This window comes from Alligator mississippiensis, chromosome 5, assembly GCF_030867095.1.
Source record: "Alligator mississippiensis isolate rAllMis1 chromosome 5, rAllMis1, whole genome shotgun sequence".
Taxonomy (NCBI): domain Eukaryota; kingdom Metazoa; phylum Chordata; order Crocodylia; family Alligatoridae; genus Alligator; species Alligator mississippiensis.
Window position 1 is genome coordinate 136,885,599 of NC_081828.1, and position 9,243 is coordinate 136,894,841.

Here is a 9,243-nt window from a genome sequence, read left to right on the forward strand (position 1 = left end):
GAGCCATGAGGTGCACTTCAAGCCATGTCCAGTCCCTTAATGTAGCTGTGTGGAGGTAACCAGGAGTTCTAGCTGCGATGGTGGTCCATGCTAGTGATCTTTCCTCTGAGATCTTCTCCCCACTGGTGACATGTAGGGAAGCACCAGCCATGAAACTGGCAATCGGCCACCCCCCCACCCCCCCCCAGCAAAGTGGTGCCCCCTCAGACTCGGGAGGCACCAGTCGCCCATGTTTCTCCCCTACCGAAACAAAGGTCTTAGACCAAGGTGGAGCCGTAGCTGGCCAGGACTGTTATTCAGAATGATGTTCCTGTTATTTTGTTCTGCATATAATTTTGGAGCCCTAGGCGACCACTTAGTTCGCCTAATGGTTGGACCGGCCCTGTTCCAACTATTTGAGTTGGTCTAATAAAGGATATCGGAGTATTTACCCAAAGAATCTTGCCTGCCTTTATTCAGGGTGAATGTGTCAGAAAGCTTGCAAAGAAATAAAATAATTCGTCGGCAAATAGTTGGTCTAATAAAAAGTAACGCCTCTTCCATGAGTTTTGATTCCTTTTGCCTCTAGGCCAGCGGTTCCCCAGCTGTGGTGCGGGTACCACCAGGGGGACACAGACAACCTGTCAGCGATTACACGTTAACAGATTTCATAGAATTACTTTATATGAGAGAAATTTGCTGGTGGTACTTAAGGTTGTATCATTTTAAATTGGTACACAGTCTGACAGAGTTTGGGAACTGCTGTGCTAGACCAATACAGCTACAACCTGACTCCCTTATTCAGGGCTAGGTAGGCATTTGAGCCGTGATATTATTTTACATTTTGATTAGTAATGAGACATTTCTGATTGAAATTCAAACTCTTTAGCCAGTGGAATTTGTTCTTACATCCTTTAATTGTGTAAAGATTGGCCTTGAAAAAGGAACCAGGAATAAGGAGCAGTGAAGCAGAAATAAGAAAATGGGAATAAGGAACCAGCTTCAGCCTGGTCAGGGGAAGTGTGTTGCACACACTCCAATTAAAAAAACCAACCCCAAATCCTACCGTATTTGTACCAGGCTTGCTAGCCATAGATAGTAAGTGCCTTGTATTATTCCTGACAGGATAAAAGACAGCCCCTGCTGGCATTCAAAAATGAAAACCCAACCACTGGAATGGGTGGGAAGATGCTGGAATAACAGTGAAGAGCTGTAGGGGAGACCTTGACCAGCCTCTTGTGGCTTGGCCCTTGCCACCTTGAGTATCTCTGCTTCAAGCTAATTGAACTGGAGTTGTTGGGGATTTTTTTGTCTCTTGGGTCTTTTTAAATTTCCACCTCTAAATTGCCACCTAAATTGCCTCCCAAGTGCCACCTCTGGGAGGAAGAGGACCAAAGAGGCCTTGGCCCCTACCTCCTCCAGCAGCTGTGAGAAGAAGACACCCCAACTTTCAAGCTACCACCCCACCTTGTTTGAAGATTTTCTCCATCCTCCAAAAAGTTGTGTCTCTGCAGCTTCTGTCCTCTTGGTGAAAATTAGGATGTTTGATTCTTCTGGGCAGGAGGCAGGGCCAGGTGGAATTTCCACTTGCTCTGGGTCTTTTGGAAGCTGTCTTTTACCTCTGCTCTTCTCATCAATGCTACTACAGTAAGAGATACCAAGTGATTGAGCACCCTGACAAAAGTGATGAGTAGGAAACTGGAGTCTTTCATCCTTAGTTTAACCTGATTTTCTTGATATGTTTCAACTCTGCTTATTACTGTGGTTTTCTGATAGGGCAAAGCAGTTGGTGTTTGGAAAGCAGAAAGGGGAAGATCATTTGCAAATCGACTTGTATAGGTGTTCCCTTCATATACTTTACAAAAGAGAAAAGGAAAAACATAGGCGGAAATGCTGTAAAATTGTCAAGCCTCATTCCTTAGCTGTTCTTTGTTTTTTTGTGTATATCCTGTTCTTTTAAGTTACTTTGTTCTGAAAGACAGGGATCTTGCTGCTCACAAAAGAGAGTTCCAGCAGCCTAGAAAGAAAGATTCCCAGGATCACAGCCCTTGCCTGGCAACTAGAGATTCAAAGCTCTGATTTACAGAGAGAATGCACTTTTGTAAATGATTCATCCACAGCGTCATATGCAGGAGGACAATTTAATCTCTGTATAAAAGATTTAAGCATAAAAACAATTACAAGAAACATAAACCTGCTGATTATACTAAGTTAATGCAAGATTTATGTTTTTAAAAAGACAGCTTTATAACCATTTTGGTGTCATTTTGTATTCTAGACTGTTTTATTACTTTACAGTTACCATGGTTTTACTCTTGACACCCTGCTTCACATTCTCTCTGCTGCAGTCTGGCAAGTAGAGTCATGAAAATGGACAGTTGTAGGATGACAGAAGGAATAGCAGTAGACAGGGGGCAAGGAATAGAGCAATATGGACTAAACAGTGGCATTACTGGTCCAGTTGTTGTGAGGGTTGTAGCTGCACCACACTCTAGAGAGTATCCAGAGCCATGACTCCCTGCACTCTTTGTCTTTCCCCATTCTCTTAACAGGAAGTTTCTTCTGGAAAGAAAGGATATTAATAACAACCCCTACCCACTCCTGAGTGCCTGGGCTATGGACCGGGCCAGCTCTCAAGTCAGACCAAGCTTGGGAAAAGGATCTTTAAGTCAGTGTGTGGAGCCTTCACTCACCATTTGCTTATAAAATCTCACTGGTTTCAGTGGTACTGCTTGCAAGAGTGAGAGCTCACCAGTGTGAAAAAGGGCCCCATAACTTGGCATTTTATTCACTGTAATACTTCATACTTCTATAGTGCCTTCCATTCCAGGATTACAAAGTGCTGTGCAAGCATTAAGGCCCAGTTCTTCATGTCTAAAAACAAGTAGCTAAGTAAGAAGTTAGGCAGTTAGTAATGGTAGAAGAACTGGGCTCTACCACCTGCCTTGTGAAGTTGGTACTAACCCCACTTTTTGCAGATAAAAGGCACGATAAAGTCCCATACTCAGCTTATTCTGAAATATTTCCAGGTATTCTAGTTGAGTAAAGTACAACCTACCACAAACAGAGAAGTGAATTGACCTCAGATGTTTTCCCTCTAAAGTCATTGTCTAAGTAAATCAAGGCAAAACCCAGATTCACTCAGTGCTGATTCAAGATGGACCTGTGTACAAAAGCAGGTTTGTGTCTGGGCCCTCATCTATCCAATGTACACAGGAATTTTATACAAATTACTAGAGATCTATGTCAAACACAATGTTCAGAGCAGAGGTCTGATTCCGAAATTCCACACAACTTGGGTCTGGATTTTGGTGCACATTTATGTCTAGCTTCAGTTTGTACATTTCCACTCCTCTATTTTAAGAATACTGTGACCTTTTGGGTCGTTTTTACATGTTTTTTCATGAGCATCTATATAGCATTTCCCACTTTTCTTTGTCACACGTACAGCAACAATGATTTGTATGAATAGGAGTTTAATTTCTGTTATGTATCTGTGAGAGCCCATGAACAGGTGAGAAGAGAGGTATAATGTAGTAAATAGCAGACAAAACAACTTAATGTCAAAGTGGTTTGACCTGTCATGAGAACAAATTTTATCACATCAGGATTTTGGCATAAGGATCTGGGATGACTCTAAATTTTCAAGTAAAATAATCCCATGAACAGGTGCACCAGTGCAACATGTGGGTGGCAAATGTTCTCAGGCTATGCTCTAGTTCCTCTCCTCTCAGCTCCCAGAACTCTGCTTACTAGATTTAGAGAGATGTGTGTAGGGGGAGAAAGGAAGAGATTTTTTCAAAGGGAAGATAATTTGCCGAGCAAATTTTAAATTATGTTACGTTGCTAATTCAGGATAGTTTAAACTACTACCACTGTAACAAATTGTTAGATGACAATTTATTTCAGGTTGGGAATGCGTGAGCACATTATGCCTATTCCTTTTTATGGAAAGCTCATTAAACAAAATGGGACAATGGTATGAAATGGTATGGCAGATCATTAGTTGGAAATTTCTGACCAAGGTCATTTGCAGATATTGCACTGATGTATTGATCATAGATATAATTAATCTTTGTATCCAGTCAGTCATGGAAAAATGGGCTAACACACTTAAAATTGTTTGTTGTTCTTATCTAGGTAACAGAAATAATAATACCTACCTCCTACACAAGTGTTTTTAACTAGAACTGTCTGGCCATGTCCAGATGAACATGGCCATGCAGTATGTGGCATCTCAGACCCATCTGCAGCACCACACACCAGACATTCAGGTGTTCCCTGCACTGCAAAGTAGCTGTGTGTGTGTGGCTGGGGTTTCGACCCCGGGAAATCCCAGGGTAAAAAAACCCATGTGAAAAAAGCAGGGCAGCACACACGAGGACAGTGCACACCGCACAAAACCTGTGCCTGGCTGGCCGGAACCACACTTCAACTGATGGCCAGGCTCAGTGCAGCAGGAGTGCCACAGCTGCAGTTCCCCAAGGCCCCCAGGACCCCAGGTAAGGGGTTGCTGGCCCCAGCCTCCCCTACCCCATCCAGGGTAATCTGCCACATGCCAAAGGATGCGTGGCACAGGCGTTCCCCAGGGACAAGAAGCAGCGGCACAAGATGCGCTACTGCTTCTTGTCCCCAGGGAAACAAATGTCCGCACTCATGTGGACACAGCTCTGGGAGCTCTATTCAGGAGTTTTCATTACCCTTATTTCATAGGTGAAGGAACTGAGGCATACAGGAATTAAAGGATTTTACTGCAGTGATGATCAGCAGGGGTACCCTGGCGTGCTACCAAATATTTGAATGGTTCCCTGAGGTGTGAGCAGATAAACTAAGCAGATAAGCACAGGCTCTGGCTTGTCCCTGCCTGGAGAGTCCTCCATCTCCACTGCCAGGCCCAGCTCTGCAAGGAAGTAAACACTTAATAAATTAGTTTTTGAAATTGGGTGCTACTCAACTAACAAAAGATACAGAGGGGTGCCTTGGGTCCAGTGAGGAGAGACTTGAGTCCAGAAAAGGTGGAGGACCACTGGTCTGCTATCACCCATAGAGTTGCAAAGACCAAAATAGAACCTATAGGTTGGACCGCACAGGTACAACACAATTAAAACTGTAGATCATTGTAACATCTATCAAGGTAGTAGAATTGCTGTGAAGTAGAATATCATGGTCACATTCTAGGCAGGGTTCAAATTACACTCTGAATCTTGGTGGGGGTTACAGCAGTGGCAGCTGGAAGGAGCCGCCACCTCCTGAGCTACTTAGAAAGGTGTGGGGCGGGCTGGGGGCTCTTGTCTCTTATAGGGGGCTCCCATCTTTTATGGGGGGGCTCAGCCCCCCGAGCCCCTCCCCCCATATTTCAAACCCTGATTTTAGGGAAAGTAATGAAACAGTGGGAAAATAGGAATGTAATGGAGTAAGAAGCAGAATTATGAGGAACAGAGTTGGAGGTGAAGGGCCATAAACTTCTTGTGATAAATTTTAATAGAACCTTTGCTAATGCAATACAGTGGTCATGAAAGAAATAGCTGCAGTAAGATGAATGGAGGAATAAGTGTTTCAGCATGGAAGCTATTAAGGCTGCATCTCATGAGCATGCTGTTTTGGTGCTTGATCCATCCGCCATTATGGCTAATGGAAATTGGCCAGAGTTACTGAGGGGAAGCTGCAAACAAAGAAATTGGTTCAAACCAACACCTAGAAGTGAATATGAGGCTCTTATGGTAACATTATTCAACATGGCTCCCATTGCCTTCAATAAAGCTACACAAACTAAAATGGAGTTGAAGATGCAGAACTTTCTTGGTTATGGGCTCACATTCTATATTAGGATGGTATTTTATAACATTTTGAGCTAAAAGTAGTTGGCCTTGGGAGAAAAAGATCAGAAAGTAGAAGGGTGAAGGGTTGGACCCTGGGCCATAACATAATGATGGAGAGATTTAACTGTGGAAAGTTTTCTGTTTAAAAAATGTAGAAGCAAACCAGGAGCAAAATGTAACTGAGCTCTGCTGAGCTACCAGGTAAACAAGAAAAATGTCAGGGTTAATAGTTCATAGCTTTATGGGTGAGAGGGAGGAGACAGAGGCAAGGTCAGATGAAACAAATAGGTACCTGACTCCTCTTAGAAAAGAGCCAAGCATGGAATTGTCTTGAGAGAACTGGTTATTCTAGTTTGGTTTTTTTTAATCCAAGATGTTCAGAAAAATTGGATTGATTGGCTCATGAGTTCACAGCTGAGGAACTGCAGAGATGAATGAATGAATGAGATGGTCTTGCCATCACCATGAAATGATGACTGTGGCTGACTGTCAACATTTTGCTGCAAGATGAAGGAGTTTATATTGCCCATTGAGATGCTAAGCAAGAACGCTTCCTTAACAGTGAGCATTGTATTTCAGAGCCTTTACTTTTATTTATTTTTAATTTGTCATATCTGTGATTTATCAGAGGTTGCATGCTTCGTTATAGTATTGGTTGCTTGAGGAAAATAGATTAAATCCACTGAATAAACAATTTATTGTTTAGTTCACAGGCCTGGTACTGTCAATTATCAGCATTAGAGAACAGTTAATGTAATTACATATTACATTGTCCTGCAAAATATTTGTACATAAACTAGCCATTTTTAATGCTTGTTTTGTTAGTTTGTCATTGGAAAATCTAAATATTTACCATGACAGCATATTAAAAAGTAGCTCCTTATTTACAAAACTGAATAGTTTATATACTGTGACCCTCCCAGTCAGCTCTGAAACAAAGTCCCACCGCCTGGTTTTATCACTATCATCATTATTGTTATTGTTATTAATGATCTATACTAGAAGGGAAGGATGACCCAATGATGTGAGCCTAGGACCTAGGAGACCTGGGTTTCTTTCTCCACTCCCATGAAGACTTTCTCCATTCCTGAAGGCAAGTGCCTTTGGGCATATCTATGTCACCTCGCTGCTACACCTGAGGTTGCAGTCAAGAAGTACCTTCTGCGAACTCACTTCTGCTCAGTATGCACCAAAGCCTGTGAATTAGTGTAACCAGCTTAGCGTGGCTCTGACCACATGCAAAGAAACATGGCCAGGACCAAGAGCCTGAGAGTAGCTCAGCTACACTTCTTAAATTCTGGGCTTTGGTGACAGCATTCAATGAAAGCAAGTACACAGGGCCGGGGGGCAGTGTAAACATCTCTCTCTGCCTTTTTCCCTCATCTGTAAAATGGGGATGATAGTAGTTTACAGGGTGTGAGGGGGAGAACTAAAGATTGAGGTAGTCAGATTCCAAAGTGATGTGAACCATAAAAGCACCACAGATAGACTGAGATTTATACTGAAGTAATGTAAAAGCCACAAGGTTGGGGCTCACCATACCATCTATACAGAGTTAGTAATGACAGTCCATACACAAAAAAACTTGTTTGAAAGACAAGACATACAGATGAGACAAAGAAGGACATATGATATGGTGGTACAAATAATAGGAGATATATAGCTGTTAAGAGCTCATTACCAGCTTAGAAGAAATGAAAATTCTAGCACTCTTGGTTTAGAGATGATACTTTTATTAGGACAACTAAGAAATCTACCAAATACATACCTCTCCCTCCACCCCCCACCCCCTTTCACCAGCCTAGTCACTAATAAATTGTACTTTGCTGTGTGCTGTGTTCAGGGATGGGGGGGAAGGGTTGAGTTTGAGGGAGGGACTTAATGAAGGATAAAGTGTAGCTTTTAAAATTTCCCTTGGAGACTTGACCCACCCCTGGGAAGTGCTGCAGAAGTTCTTAGCAAAGAACTTGTCTTGCCAGAGGCTGACATAATTGGCAAAGCAAATGTGGGAGCCAACCTGGTGATAAGGTAAAGACTCACAGGTCAGGCAGTGATAGATTGCAAGGGATTTTGAAAGTGAGGACAAGAAAATTGTGTTTGATGCAGTGTAAGAGGTGATGTCGATGATGAGACTTAACAATGGAAATGACACAGTGAACAGGATGTGTCAAGATGATATTGGTGCCAGGAGCTGGAATGAACTCAAATCAGGGAGGCTGCACGCATACAGTTTAGAGAGGAGGAGGTTATAGGAAATAAGGTGTAATCTGATTAGGGCTTGGACAAGATTTTGGCAGCCTGGACTGAGAGGAAAGGTGTCCGCAATACTGTGTGGAAAGAATTGACACGTTTTAGATGCAGCCTGAACGTGTGGCTCAAAGGAGAGAGATGAGTTTTATCAACCAAAAAATAAATTAACAATAATGCAGCATAAAGATCAACCCTGAGCTTCTCCCCAGAATTGGCTGCTTGTGGATGGTCCCCTCAGGACTGCCCATCCCACACCATAAATTCTATAGATTCACTCCTTGCCCTTTATCTCCAAGTGGGATAATGATCCATCTGTCTCAATGAGTCAACAGAAGCATCTTAACCCTTTCCAGCAGTATCAGCACCTGTTAGCAGGCAAGGGCAGTTCAGGCAAATGCTGCCAGTCTGTTATCCCTACTGAGATGGAATATTAATAAATTAAGCCCAGAGGCATATTCTAGCATGTCAAAGAAAAGGTGACCCCATTTTCCACTCTGCTAATTAAGCTGGCATCATAAATATTTGCAAAATATACTTAATAAGCAACTTGGATTTAAAACAAAAGATCCCAAAAGAACTGGTACGAAATGCTCTGAATCCTCATGGATTTTGTAAAGTTTGACTGTAAGAGGGAGGAAAACATGAACTAAGAATATGCTGTGTGTACACAATCCCTGTAGAGTTCCAGGACTACTTCCATTGGATGGGATGGATTACTGTGGGCTACATGGTGTCAATATCACAGAGGCCCTCCTGCCTGGCGATACAATGAAGCACCACTGGATAGAGCACCGGAGGCATTAGGCCTCATAGAAAGGCTCCTGGAGCTCTTCAGAACATGGGGAATGTGCAAATGGTTACATCTTTTCAAGGGCTACATCAAGATACTCATCCCACCCCACCTCTAGCCATGTCTCTGCCTGTTCTCCATCCCTTCCTGCCCCAGAATGCTGAGGGAGTGAGCTCTGCGCTCTCTGGAGGCATAGTGGTTCTAACTTGACATTACACACAGTCCACATGAGAAGGGGGATTTTTCCCTTTGCCCTTCCCATACTGCTCTGCATAAGAATCTAGCTGTGTTTGCTTGAAGACCCACTTGGCAGTTTATGGGGACATGAATAGCTTTTTAGGGCTGATATCCTCTGCCTCCATATCTTGGCAAGGACCACCACTGAGAAGCATGCCCTGTCCCTTC